Source organism: Xyrauchen texanus, chromosome 30, assembly GCF_025860055.1.
Source record: "Xyrauchen texanus isolate HMW12.3.18 chromosome 30, RBS_HiC_50CHRs, whole genome shotgun sequence".
Classification (NCBI taxonomy): domain Eukaryota; kingdom Metazoa; phylum Chordata; class Actinopteri; order Cypriniformes; family Catostomidae; genus Xyrauchen; species Xyrauchen texanus.
Window position 1 is genome coordinate 25,530,439 of NC_068305.1, and position 14,759 is coordinate 25,545,197.

A 14,759-nucleotide genomic window follows, 5' to 3' on the forward strand; every position below is an offset into this window, starting at 1 on the left:
AACGCATCTTATATATATATATATATATATATATATATATATATATATATATATATATATATATAAAATCACACTCACACAGTGCATCCGGAAAGTATTCACAGAGCTTCACTTTTTCCACATTTTTTTATGTTACAGCCTTAATCTAAAATGGATTAAATTAATTATTTTCCTCAACATTCTACAAACAATACCCCATAATGACAACATGAAAGAAGTTTGTTTGAAATCTTAGCAAATTTATTACAAATAAAATTTGTGCACAGCCATTTTCAGATCTCTCCAGAGATGATCAATCAGGTTCAAGTCTGGGCTCTGGCTGGACCACTCAAGGACATTCACAGAGTTGTCCCGTAGCCACTCCTTTGTTATCTTGGCTGTTTGCTTGGGTTCATATTCCAACAGGATACCGACCCTTCACCCCAGTCTGAGGTCCAGAGCGTTCTGGAGCAGGTTTTCATCAAGGATGTCTCTGTACATTGCTGCATTAATCTTTCCCTTGATCCTGACTAGTCTCCCAGTTTGCTGAAAAACATCCCCACAGCACGATGCTGCCACCACCATTCTTCACTGTAGGGATGGTATTGGCCAGGTGATGAGCAGTGCCTGGTTTCCTCCAGACATGACGCTTGCCATTCAGGCCAGAGTTCAATATTTGTTTCATCAGACCAGAGAAGTTTGTTTCTCATGGTTTGAGAGTCCTTCAGGTGCCTTTTGGCAAACACCAGACGGAGTGTCATGTGCCTTTTACTGAGGAGTGGCTTCCGTCTGGCCACTCTACCATACAGGCCTGATTGGTGGAGTGCTGCAGAGATGGTTGTTCTTCTGGAAGGTTCTCCTCTCTACACAGAGAACTGCTGGAGCTCTGTCAGAGTGACCATCGGGTTCTTGGTCACCTCCCTGACTAAGGCCCTTCTCCTCCGATCGCTCAGTTTGGCCGGGCGGCCAGCTCAAGGAACAGTCCTGGTGGTTCCAAACTTCTTCCATTTACGGATGATGGAGGCCACTGTGCTTATTGGGACCTTCAATGCTGCAGAACTTTTTCTGTACCCTTCCCCAGATCAGTGCCTCGATACAATCCTATCTCGGAGGTCTACAGACAAATCCTTGGACTTCATGGCTTGATTTGTACTCTGACATGCACTGTTAACTGTGAGACCTTATATAGACAGGTGTGTGCCTTTCCAAATCATGTCCAATCAACTGAATTTACCACAGGTGGACTCCAATCAAGTTGTAGAAACATCAAGGATGATCAGCGGAAACAGGATGCACCTGAGCACAATTTTGAGCGTCATGGCAAAGGCTGTGAATACTTATGTGTGATTTTTTTTATTTTTAATACATTTGCAAAGATTTCAAACAAACTTCTTTCACATTGTCATTATGGGGTATTGTTTGAAGAATTTTGAGGAAAATAATAAATGTAATCCATTTTGGAATAAGGCTGTAACATAAAATGTGGAAAAAGTGAAGCGCTGTATATTTGGGCTGTCTATTTAATGCGTTAATTCAGTGCGATTCATTTTAATAAAAATAACGCATTAAAAAAAAAAATTACCCAATTAATCGCACTGCCCCAGATTGTAATAAGGAAGCTTCCTGAGAAATGCAAGGTTGTAGTACCACCTGTTTACTCCAGAGGGCAGTAATTGAAATTTCAGCTGTTTGCAACGCGCAAACATTCTATAGTGAAGAAAACAACCAGATAGCACAAAACAGACATGGTAAATGGTCTGCACTTATATAGCGCCTTTTTAAGCCTTAACGGTATTCAAAGCGCTTTACACTGTGACGCATTCACCCATTCACACAAACATTCATACACCAATAGTGGCAGAGCTGCTATGCAAGGTGCTAGCCTGCCATTGGGAGCAACTTGGGGTTGCTGAAGAACACTTCGGCATGTGGAGTCGTGTGGGCCGGGATTCAAACCACCAACCCTGCGATTAGTGGCCGACTCGCTCTACCAACTAAGCCACAGCCACCCCATTCATTACGTTCTTGCGTTTAAAACATTTGGAGCACAAATTCGAACTAAGGGATCTCAAGATGTGTTCTAAGTATTAGACTATATTTAACTTGACACAGTGACCTAAAAATGTTATGTTTATGACGCAACGCACCGAAACTCACCTTGAACTGATTGACAAATTCACTTGTGTAATGGATGTGAACTGTATGCCAGTGATTGGCTTATGTTCAATAATATGGTAGTAAACAATACATTGTATTTTAAAGCTGTTTTTTGTATTGTCTTATCAATGATTAACTATTCTGCTACAAGAAATGCATTTGAATTAGCTAAATATATATATATATATATATATATATATATATATATATATATATATATATATATTATATTTAAAGATAACTATGTATAATTATTTCATTATTATATATTGAATTATTGCTATATGAGGGGCTTTCTCAGCAAATATTTGTATATTTGATTAAATCGCGGTTAATTATTCGGGTCATCATGTAATTAATTTGATTAAAAAAAAATTAGCAATTGACATAGATAAAAATATATATATATATATTTAGTTATTAACAGAAGAAACTGAATTTTTTTTGGCCACATTAACTGTGGAATATATTGTTAACTGTGGTTTCTCCTGATTTTTCTGATATTAATAAACAGAATTGAAAAAATTATTTTTGTTTGACCATCCATGTATAACAACATTATTCTGGAGGCAGGAGGTGTCAAGCAAAATTTGAAATGTCAAGCACACATTTTGCAGAGAATAATAAATACAAATTCAAGCATTAAAAGAAATATAATAAATCAATATAGCCTACAAACAGGTGAAGGTCCTGTAAGTCTATCAGGAAATTTTATGAAAGGACACCATTATTTTATTTTATTATTATTTTATTTATAAAGTGCCTTTTCAGAGCTCAAGAACACTTAACATTTAGCACAGATTAAAGAAGAACAAGAAGAAAAAAGAAAGAACAAGTTTCAGTTTCTTTGTTTTATATAAGCAGGAATATTCGGAATAGATGAATATAATATGGAGCATTTAAACCTTTATGGAGCATTTTAACTTTTTTCGGAATAAAGTCTTAACCAGATAATTACCTTAATCACTGATGTGACTATAAATGTGGTCATATTCAAGAGACGGTTATATGAGCTCAGATGTGAAATCTTCACTTAAGGACAGAAATGTAACATTGGAATCATGTTTAGGCTATAAATAAATACATGGGAATCACTTTGAATCATACATTAATATAGACATTTCAAGAAGTTGAAAGTGTATATGATGTTATATATCATTGTTACACTTTGTAAGCTCCAGACGTGCACAATTAACAGAGATCGCAAAAGTAGTCGAAACCGCACCCATCCGATCTGAAATCACACTGTTTACCCTTCAGAAATGTTGGCTGCACGGATTCATACATTTTTGGTAATTTATAATTTGTTCCTTTTTCAATGTCACTTCATACTTGTGCTTCATGGATTATCAGTCAAACTAATACATTTTTATATCCATTATATTCGTTTTGAAGTCATTATTCGTGCCTTTCCATATAGGGTATTTGGCTTTGGGTACATCCCTAGTAAATACCATGTAAAGTTTTATAACAAATAATTAAGAGTTCCTTGGAAGACTTGTCTGGACCCATTCCACACCAAAGCCTGTTTCCAAAAGAAAAACTGGTTGACCAGTAAGCCAAACCACAAATATGTTACAAGGAGGAAACCACATTACGACTAAGGTAAATGGGTATGCAATTCAAATTTGAGGAAAAAATAGTAATGACTGATGATGCTCTAAAAGACACAGTGTTCAAAATGAGATTAAGTTTAAAAGAGACCAAAGGAGTCATACAAGGCTTGAACAATATGACATTGACAAGTTCCTTTTTATCAAACTGGGTAATTTCATCCATTTTAAGGAAGTGGAGAAGAGAATCTACTGCAGATGGTTGCTCAAGACATTGCATCAAACAAATCTACCATCAAATAAACCTGTTCAATGGAAGGTGAATTACTATTAGAGTACCATTAGCAGACCTCACATGAAAGGGCAGGCTATTCCAAAGTTTGGGAGCTGCAGCAGAGAAGGCCCAACCACCCTTAGTTACACAGCGACAACGAGGGACAGATAAGAGAACAAGATTACATGATCTAAGTGCTCTTTAGGGAGAGTAAGGATTCAAAAGGTCACTGATGTACTTAGGTGCAACACCTGATAAAGCCTTGTTCACATACAGCAATTTTAAAATCAATTCTATATGGCATCATGCCAAGAAGCCTCGCCAATCATAAAATCTCATTGGTCGAAAATCCCAAACCATATAGCTGTATATATTTCCAAAAATACATTCTAATTTGTAGCGCTGACATTTCAGCAAGGTCTGCACCAAAATTTAGGCTGCTGAAATTATTCCAAACAAAGTCTAATTTAAAATAATAATTTTCTGCCCAGTGTGTCCAGAATTTATCAGATATCAGTATCGGTGTGTCTAGGGGTGGGCGATATATTGATAGACATGATAAACAGGTAGAATTTGCCAACCAATATTTTGGATTATTGTCTCTATCACGGTAATGCAAAATTGCCACATGAGAAATGTGTACAACACATAACAATGTACACATTTCACACTCTGTTAGATAAATGGAGGAAAGCAGAGGGACTGCTTGTTCCTCATATTCATTTGAATGAGAAGATGAGAGGGGATTATGAATGAAAAAAAAGAGCATCCTCTGTGGTGTGGAATTTGTTTGGCTTTAGAAAACAGCAATTTGCAAGGTTTGTACATTGTGTATGTCGATCCATCCATGTGTGCGTATATATCAGTGGTCAGGGCTTCACATGAGACTGATAGAAATAATGAAGCTGCACGTGAAATTAGATGAAAAGCTTGTCTAGAACACAAGAAAAAATTACACTGAATCCACTTCTGTGGCATGAAATTTTGCTTGAGCAACCATCAAAGCAAATTCAATGACATTCATCCCATGCTCAAACACATGCCTCCCATCCAAACAGGAGTGTTGCGCACTCAGTCTGAAACACAAGTGTGCATGAGTATTGAAGTCATCCCAGTCCCTTCATTTGTGTCCCTGTCACACACAAAAAAAACGCATATCACACACATTACTTATTCTGGTTTCTCTCAATGTCAAGTGGGTTTTTAAAATACACATCAAAACCCTTTATAAAATTCTGTTCGAATGATGTTTGATATCAGGAAACAATCCAGACATATTTTCCATCAGATATTTTATACGTTCTTTACTGAGATTACTAAAAACACAAAGAGCCTAAATAAGTGTTTAATTTATGGATAATGGTTTTTTAATATTATTTAGATGTTATTTTACTTTTTGTATTGCTTTGAGAAGATGTTAAGTTTCTTGAGGAAAGTTAAAACTAATAATAATAAAAAAGAAAAATAAGAAGTAATTTGGTGCACATCAACAGACTGAAATGAGGCATTTCATTTGTTTTGTTTTTTACTTTGAAGTTTGTCAAGTTCATAATAAAGAGAAAATTATAGAGGATGAAGAATCTTTCATTTATAAAGTATTTAATTCACTGACTGGATTACTCAAAATTACACATTTTGACATGGCTTAATTATATAATAACATTTTATTGATTTTTCAGAAAAATGTATATAAACTGTGATACATTTCGTTATTGTAATATAAAATTACACATATCATGATACAGGATTTTGGTCATATCACCCACCCCTAGGTGTGTCCCTATTTATTGGCTGTGATTGTGTCACATTACGCAATTTCATGTTCAGTGTGGACAGACAAATTGCTCGTCACTGGAAACTTGACGCATCACGCTTGGTTAGAAATCACTGTTTATTCTGGAAAGGAAAGCAACAATACTTCAAAAGATTCTCATTACAGAGTCTCAAACAAACAGCATGAATAAAAAATAGTAACTATCCATCCGTGAGCATCAAAAATCCTCAGCACTCATTTCTCACCTCCAATTTTTAACCAACTGTCTTCATGACAAATGGCTGAATAAATCTGAGGCTGCAGCTTGCATTAAGATGACGCCTAAAGTGGTAGAGAAGACAGTACTGTAATTATTGAGTCCAAGTAAAAGAAGGGTGCACTGAGCACTTATTTCAGCAATTGGGAGCAATGTTAACACCCATCCTCTCTAGCACAAAAGTCTGAGAAGCTCTGGTCTCCTGCACCAAACATATCAAGCGCCATTAAGCAGATGGCGAGACAGTTGGTGGGAATATCAGTGATAATGCAGAAACATTCTGAACCTTCAACTGTTTCTTTGCCATTCATCAGTTCAGCATAAACAGCTGCTCCTTCCAGGAAGATGGGAAATTAAATGAGGTGGCAACACAATATGCTGGAAATTAGTACTGGTTGAAACTATTTAAAGCTTATTGATCTTTATAAGAGTATGTTTGTAGTCATTTGAGGCAATGAAACAACACAAAGAAACTTCAAGTTGAGTGAAAAGGGTCATTTCCTTCCATTGTTCATGACAATGGTTATGTCATTGTCACCTGTGGTTACTTCTGTCTTGGTATGCTGGCCTGCATATACTTAAACACTTGCTGTCTCTTGTTATCGGTCGTTGAATCATTCTGCTCCCCGACACTTAGTTGTCGCAAATACTAATACTAATACTCATGACCACACTTATTAAGAACAGTGCAAATCTGGTATCAAAAGTTCCCATTAGAAAGGAAACAAGCGAACACCTTTTTGCAGTTCAAAATAGCTTCTTTGAACCCAACATTGTGCAGAGCACATTGATTGAAATGGACTCTTCTCGCAAGATAGAAGGAAATGCTGGTCTATTAAATTATGCAACCGGTGGATTTCATCCCATCAATCTGTATTGACTCTCCTTAGAAGTCGTCCGGCCCAAAGCCATGTGCATTTGGAGGTGTGCAGTAACAGACAGCACAGAGGCTTCAGGTAATATGTGGGACTGTTCTCTACAGGGTAGAACTGGACAAACATCAAAGTTGAGCCAGTGTATCAAATATTCCGGTTTAAAGGAAGACTGAAGTGTTAAGTGCTAAAGATTGAACATTATCCTATGCATTAGATGCTAAAAGATCAAATTTGCATATAGAACAACAAGAACTAATGAGTGAGAAATACTGTTAAACACACAAACTGACACATTAGCTAATTTGTTAAGCTTGAGGCAATGTTAACTTGTTTTGCCCAACCTTAATCATGGCTGTATCAATAGATTCTGGAGCAACTCTACATGTGAAAATCTCTTGATAATCCCTCTGCTGCCAATCACCCACCCAGGCATATTTTTTTCCTCGCACATTTCCTTTTCTACATGTTTCACAACATGTGCGTGTCCACCTACACACTCTTTTCAATAGGCTACTTAATATTGGAAATGTGACACTGCCTGCAGATAACTGCATCCTTGGCATTCTTAGATAGTGGCTGTGGGAAGTAAACATTCTAACAAAGTTTTACAGCGAAGCCCAAGATGTTTTTGGTACCGACTCCATTTTCAAACAAAATCTACGAATGTAGCATTGTTATGTAAATGCATGCAGATCATAAGTTAAAATGAGGTATGTGACAAGAAAAGGTCAGTTATTGTACAGGAAAATGGAACAAGTTCCTGTGCTGTTCCACAGGTTGACAAAGGTTAACAACAAAGTCTGAAGGTAGACAAGTCTAAAAAAGTGGTCAAATCACCTCCAGCAGTCAATCACAGCACCAAGTCAAAACAAAACCATGGCAGCTCTGTTTAAGGACACTGCTACATCAACATCTCTGGAACATGATGACACCAATGCAAAGTTCTGCCATGGTGAAATTTATGACCTTGCGTCTGTTGCACCGCATCTTTCCATACATTTCAATGTTAAAAAGGGAAAGGCAGAAAGCACTTCAATCAGGCCCGATCTTTTCAAATCCACCCCCACAAGGACTTCATTTAGAGCCTGGCCAAAATGAGCACACACAATGAAGAAAAGACATGCAAATGACAAATCAGTGAAGACCTTAAAGAGAGAAAGCAAAGTGAAGGTCCATTAGTTAACCTACAACACAGACCTCACAATTTAGACTTGACAAAATGTTATACATTTTAAAAAAAACAATGTGATCCACAACCAACTGACTCCTCCAGTTGGATACTCGATATTATCCGACTAATGCAGCACTTTCCAAAGGCATGCCTGATAATGCTGCTCACTATGTTTTGAGACAGTCATTGTTCTCCAATAAATATTTAGAAAGCAAAAGGTACATGTTAATCTTCAATGGATTCAAGTATTAAACCTGCAAAGTGTAGTGAGCTAGTTACCAGAACTTTATCATGCAAATCCTGACAAGACAGTATTAACACTTGACAATAAGGTTATATTAGTACACATTAATTTACTACATTAGTTAACATGAATGAACAATTAACAATAATTTGACAGCATTTATTAATCTTGGTTCATTTCAAAATATACTAGCACATTAATAAAATGAAATGTTTTACGAGTTAACTTTAATTAATGCATTATGAACTAATGAAAATAATTACTTCATGATACCTTATGCATTTACACAAAAATGGCAAGTACAAGCGAGTTGTAAAATGTCACATTCTTGTAATGAATCTATTATTTCTCGCACTTTCTGATGCGGTATTGATTAAAAGTGCATGTGTTATATCTGTCAGTGGTGAATGTCCATTTCAATCTGAAGGTTGTGCTTCTGTGTTCTTCCACATCTAAAGAAAACTCCTATAACATGACATTGTCATCCTCACATTCTCTCAATCTGATGAAAAACAGCGCAAACTAATCACTGTGCACATTCATACATAGCAATGTCTGTTATCTGGCGAAAGAGACCTCTCGACTGCAACGTTGAGTGAACTGATCGAATTCTGTTTTCCTCCTGACCGCAGATAATCAGGTGAGTCGCGATAATTCGTTAACCGTCGTAAGTCGCTCGCGGGGTACAAATGCGCATTTTAGAGGTAACCCCCTCTAAACCCCCCCAAAAAAACCCATCCGTGGACACTCTTTCAGACAGTCCAGTATAACTGGGAGTTGGCAAGGACAGTTAAATCAAAAACATGTAGTGAACTCACCTTCTTTCCTTCCCACCTCGCTCTGCTCTCGTGCCGTCTCTCTCCTCCACAAAAATCTTATCTCTCCGCTTGGTAATAATCGCCAGCTGAGTACAGTCTATGTTTAACTCGGTGCGGCCCTTATTCCCGCTCTTTTTCTGAGTGTCGATGAATATATATCAGTGTATTGTTTATCTACTCCAGCAGCAGTACTGTTGGCCCAGCGTCTCCTTTACAAATATTCAACTTCGAAGTTCATACAAAAGTTGCAGCTCCGCCTTGCGCTGCAGCTGCTGCTTTGCTCGGAGAAGTCTCGCGATGGCAGAGAGAAGAGCTGAACGTGATTTGGAGGCTGAAGGCTCATTTGAATCTCTGGGAATTGGCCCCCTACGGACAGCGTTGTCCTAGCAACAGCACAATTTTTTTGTGCAGCACTGTTATCACACGACTGGTGCCCATTTGTCTTTGAGCAGAACAGGTTTGACCTGTCCAATTTGTGCAATATTCCTTTCAACATATATGGTAACAATTGGTGGTATGCTTAATTCTAAGATTTATGGTTACCATTTTAATAACTATACTAGTCAATTGTTACTCGAAGCAGTTTGTGTTTTGCCCCATTTTTCAATCATTTATTAAGTGAAATCTCTTTGCAATGATTGATAGCTATACAAGTACAGTAGATGTTTTTTTTGTTTTTACACTACTTCATCATCCAACTTATAAGCGTGATATTTTCCACTTCCTTGATATCTTGGCTCGCTACACAACAGACACAATCTTAATAATTTGCACTAGCTTGGTTGTCTCATTTCACACACACACCACACCTTCATGTGTTTGTATTGTCTTTTTACAAATTTCTTTAATTTATACATTTTATTTACTTCTATTTATTTCCCTATAATAAGCCTACTATACATTTACATTTTATGAAATTTTGTGCTTATTGGGACCATCATTGCTGCAGAACTTTTTCTGTACCCTTCCCCAGATCTGTGCCTCAATACAATCCTGTCTCGGAGGTCTACAGACAATTCCTTGAACTTCATGGCTTGGTTTGTGCTCTGACATGCACTGTTAACTGTGGGACCTTGTATAGACAGGTGTGTGCCTTTCCAAATCATGTCCAATCAACTGAATTTACCACAGGTGGACTCCAATCAAGTTGTAGAAACATCTCAAGGATGATCAGTGGAAACAGGATGCACCTGAGCTCAATTTTGAATACTTAAGTACATGTGTTTTTTTTGTGTTTTTTTTTTATTTTTAATAAATTTTGCAAAGATTTCAAACAAACTTCTTTCACGTTGTCATTATGGGGTATTGTTTGTAGAATTGAGTAAAATAATTAATTTAATACATTTTGGAATAAGGCTGTAACATAATAAAATGTGGAAAAAGTGAAGCGCTGTTAATACTTTCCGGATGCACTGTGTGTATATATTTAAAGGAATAGTTCACCCTAATATCCCTCATCATTTACTCACCCTCATGCCATCCCAGATGTACAAGCTCAAAAAAGCACATACAGGTAGCATAAAAGTAATTCATAATCTAATTCAGCGATCTGATCAGTTTTAGGTGAGAACAGACCAAAATGAAACTACTTTTTCACTGTACATTTTGCCATTGCCTTCTCTTGGCACAATCAATGATTTCAAGCTTGATTACACTTCCTAATGCTTGACTCATTCACAGAATGCTAGATGGTGCTGGAAAGTGTAATAGATCTTGAAATCATGATCGCCAAGGAGACTGCTGATGTCAAGATTCATAGTGAAAAACAGGTTATATCTTGGTGTGTGCTCACCCAAAATTGATTGGATATCTTCAGAAGACATGGACTAAAACTTATGGATTCATTTTATGCTGCTTTTATGTGCTTTTTAGAGCTCCAAAGATTTGGTCACCATTCACTTAAATTGTATGGGCCTACAGAGCGGAAATATTCTTATAAAAATATTTGCTTGTATTCAGCAGAAGAAAGTCATACACATCTTGGATGGCATGGGGATGAGTAAATGAGAGAATTTAAATTTTTGGATGTAATATCTCCTTGTGCTTCTGGTTACTGTGACATCCTTAGGAATCCCTTTGTACTAAATGTTCTTTTTAGTGTTTTGAGCTACCACCTCAAATTCTTTGAGAAATCTTTTTTTTTTTTCTTTTCTTTGTTTGTTTTTATAGAAAAAATAAAGTATGCAAAGATTAGCATCATTATAGTGGGCAAAAGAAACCACTGTGTAAGTCAGGTGATTCTGTGGGCTGCCATTTGACCTTTCCCTTTTAAATTATTTATGAATGCCTTTGTCCTGTATGAATTAGTCCAATACTTGATGCCCTCTACATGATTACCACACTATAGCATATTTGACCTCATATAGGAATGTCTTGTCATAGATGTTGTGAGGCCAGGAAGAAGGGTTCCATTAATTGAGCTCCATTCAAGCGATACAGATACACTAATACACTATGGCATAAAAAAGTTGACAAGTTGTTGCAGAGTACAGGGGGTCATTGTGTGACCCTATGAGAAGCGCAATGCACAGAGCGCGCAAGGCCTCCAAAATGGCTGATGTGCTAGATAGTCTGAGTGATTAACATAATTTAGCATTCAATTAAGCATGCCCATATTGTTTATTATTCATATTTGTGTTATTGCATTGATGGCTAAGTAATTACCAAATGCCCACAGAGAGAGATTAGTGATAATGTCATTTGTATTCACTGTGTGGGTGCCAAGACTTTGTCATCGGTTACCTTAGAGGAGCGTTAGTCCTAATGCAAGACAGTAATTACATTTTCATAAAGTCAATGAACATTGTTTTTAAAACAGAGCAAAATTATTTTGGAGATATGTGTGTTGAATGTTTCTACTGGTACTCTTTGATTCATGATGCCAATAAGTCAATATATCCGCAGGCACTTCCATGGCCACTTCCCAACTGACGTCAGGACGAAAACTACACTGGCTCATTCAGTGTTTTGCCAAGTAAACTGCTTAATTTGGTTTATTAATGCTGGTTTATTTTTTTGATTGTGACGATGCCAAGGGGCATTTCCAGGATTTAAAACGGTATTGGTGTGGGCATTTAAAGAAATATTTTGAGTTAAAAACAAGTTAAGCTCAGTTGACAGCATTTGTGGCATAATGTTGATTACCACAAAAAATTATTTCGACTCATCCCTGTTTTTCTTTCAAAAAGGCAAAAATCTGGGTTATAGTGAGGCACTTTTAACGGAAGTGAACGGGAAACATTTTTGTAGGGTTTAAAGGCAGAAATGTGAAGCTTATCATTTTATCGTCTGTTAATTCTTGTGTATTATTTGAGCTGTATAGTTGTTTAAATCAGCATTTACTAGGATTGGAAGTTTTTCACCGTTACGTCGTCATGGCAAAGAAGCAGGGATGGATTACCGACCGGGCCAGTGCCCAGGGGCCCTTGACTACCAGGGGCCCTTGACTGACGTATGGACCGGTGGTCTGGGCTTTCAGGTTGCGCAATCCAGTTTGGCGATCCCCCCACTCGAAAACCCATCAACAATGAAAAATAACACAAAAAAAATAACCCAAACAACAACTTTTGGAGGGGGGCTCTTGGAGATTATTGGCCCCGGGGCCTTTCCATAATCTGTCCCTGCAAAGAAGTTGTTAAATTGGACATAACTTTACAAAGAAAAGGTTAAGCAATTTTATGACACAAAAAGCATGTTAACATGCTGATTGTTTACATTTTGTGGCTATTATTTCAAAACAATAAGTATTTTAACATTTATTGATTGGCCCCTTTCACTTACATTGTAAGTGTCTCACTCTAACACAGAGTCGAAATACATTTTTGTGGTAATAAACATTATGCCACAAATGCTGTTGATTGAACTTAACTTGTATTGAACCCAGACATTTTTTTAATGTTCTAAATCATACTGTTACTGTATGACGGTGTGAGAAACCGCTCAAAACGATTCAGTCCATGCATGTTCTATCCGACTGATTCCAAGTGATTTGTGAAGCAATTAAGACTATTTTACCAAATTCTTTGAGCAATCCTTTGAGAAGAACCAAGTAAAATGAGCGATTCTTTGGCAAATTGGGCTTTGTTTGATTCTAAACAGGTGACAAAAAATATATAAAAAATTCAAGCCAGTCAACAATTCATCTTTATAAAATAAGGAATTACTGAGAATCAACAACCAACATTTACTTAATATCTCTCGCCTAAGTTTCACAAGAAAAGGTCCTAACAAAAACATTCTGGGTTCAAGCCCCCAATGTTTTACCCTAGTGACACTCCTGTGCTATCAAACATGAGCACTGTAAAAGATTGCCATTATAGAATTTCAATCATTGGCTTTATAATACTCTCATTCCTGCCTAATGCATATTTAAATATTTGATCACTCAACTAAGTATGCCTACCAAAATATTGCAACACAGGTTTGATAAAACGTATTATGCTGCTATTTATGAAAATTCTGTGGTATGTCATCGACAATATTCAGACTTAAATCTTACAGGAGCTTACAAGCAAACACTAGATAAATATATTTAGCATCTTACATCAAAGTTTATGTTCATTAACTGCGTTTAGGTTAAATAAACCACAGCTGAGGTAAACACAGCCTTAGCTTTAATTGACAGTAATCACCCTTAAACATTAACAGTGAGGACGTACCATTGGGGATAAACCAAAACAACAGCAAACCATTTATATATAGTGCTGCATATGAAAGCAAAGATCAAACAGCTTCCTCTCAGCCTTTCTCAACATCTTCTGGCAGGTATAAAAGAGAGATAAGTAGGCAGAGTAGAAAGAGTTTGAATGCTGTGAAGTTCTATCTCAGGGTGTTTATCATTCCACATTACGCATCTTTAGAGCTCTGAGAGCCGCTGTGACTCATTCTGGTGTGAAAGCACAGTGTGGCGAGGTGGGAGGATGACAGCACTGTGCTTAGCAGAAGTGTCCTGAAGCTGGACCCCCCCTCCCCTCACCAAACGCCCCCGCTGCATGCGCACACACCCCAAAAATAATCTCTCTCTCTCTCTCTCTCTCTCTCTCATCTCCTTATGTCAACACTGAAGACACATTCGGTTATTTTTCTAAATACTTAGCAAGTTTTTGTTGTGAGCAAATCAGTGAACAAATAAGGATTGATGAGAACCAATTGCAGTTAAGTAGTTGGTTATGGTATGACAGGATTATCTAGGAATGGGAAACTGAGGGGAGAAGAGAAACAAAAGAGATACTTCAAATTAAGGGATGTTTTTTGAAGCTCTCCCTCTTCACTCTAGAATCCCGGATCCAAACCCTGGAATGCTGACAATGCAGAAAAAAAGATGTAAATGTGATTAATCTAATACTTCATTTTGTTTAAATGAAAACTGAGAGAGCATGTTTAAAGTAAGATCTCAAATCATTTTCACCCTTATGCTATCTCCGGGTTTTGGGGTGTTTTCAGGTTCCTACATGATTGTAGTCATTATGTTAGCTTTGGTAACCCCTAATTAAATGGCTGTGTACTTGTGGGGGAGCTTGTGCTCCACACATGAAACTAGTGATGACAGAGGTGAGACCTTGAGAGATGTGAGAAGTCAGCATTTTTGGCTCAGACTGCAGAAGCGCAGGACTTTTCATTAGAGATGGAGCTCCCTCTCTTAGCCCACATCTCTCTCTG

The 14,759-nt window shown here is 37.2% G+C and overlaps 1 protein-coding gene across 3 annotated transcripts in view; it reads right to left on the reverse strand.

Annotated features, from left to right (window-relative positions):
* The window catches only part of LOC127623714 (signal-induced proliferation-associated 1-like protein 1), a 132,516-nt gene extending 123,221 nt beyond the window's left edge, over positions 1-9,295 (reverse strand). For all 3 annotated transcript variants that reach the window (XM_052098174.1, XM_052098176.1, XM_052098172.1), the window contains exon 1: positions 9,102-9,295. The gene's annotated coding sequence lies outside the window, so the exon portion shown is untranslated. The remainder of the gene's footprint in view (positions 1-9,101) is intronic.
* Positions 9,296-14,759: the final 5,464 nt, after the last annotated feature.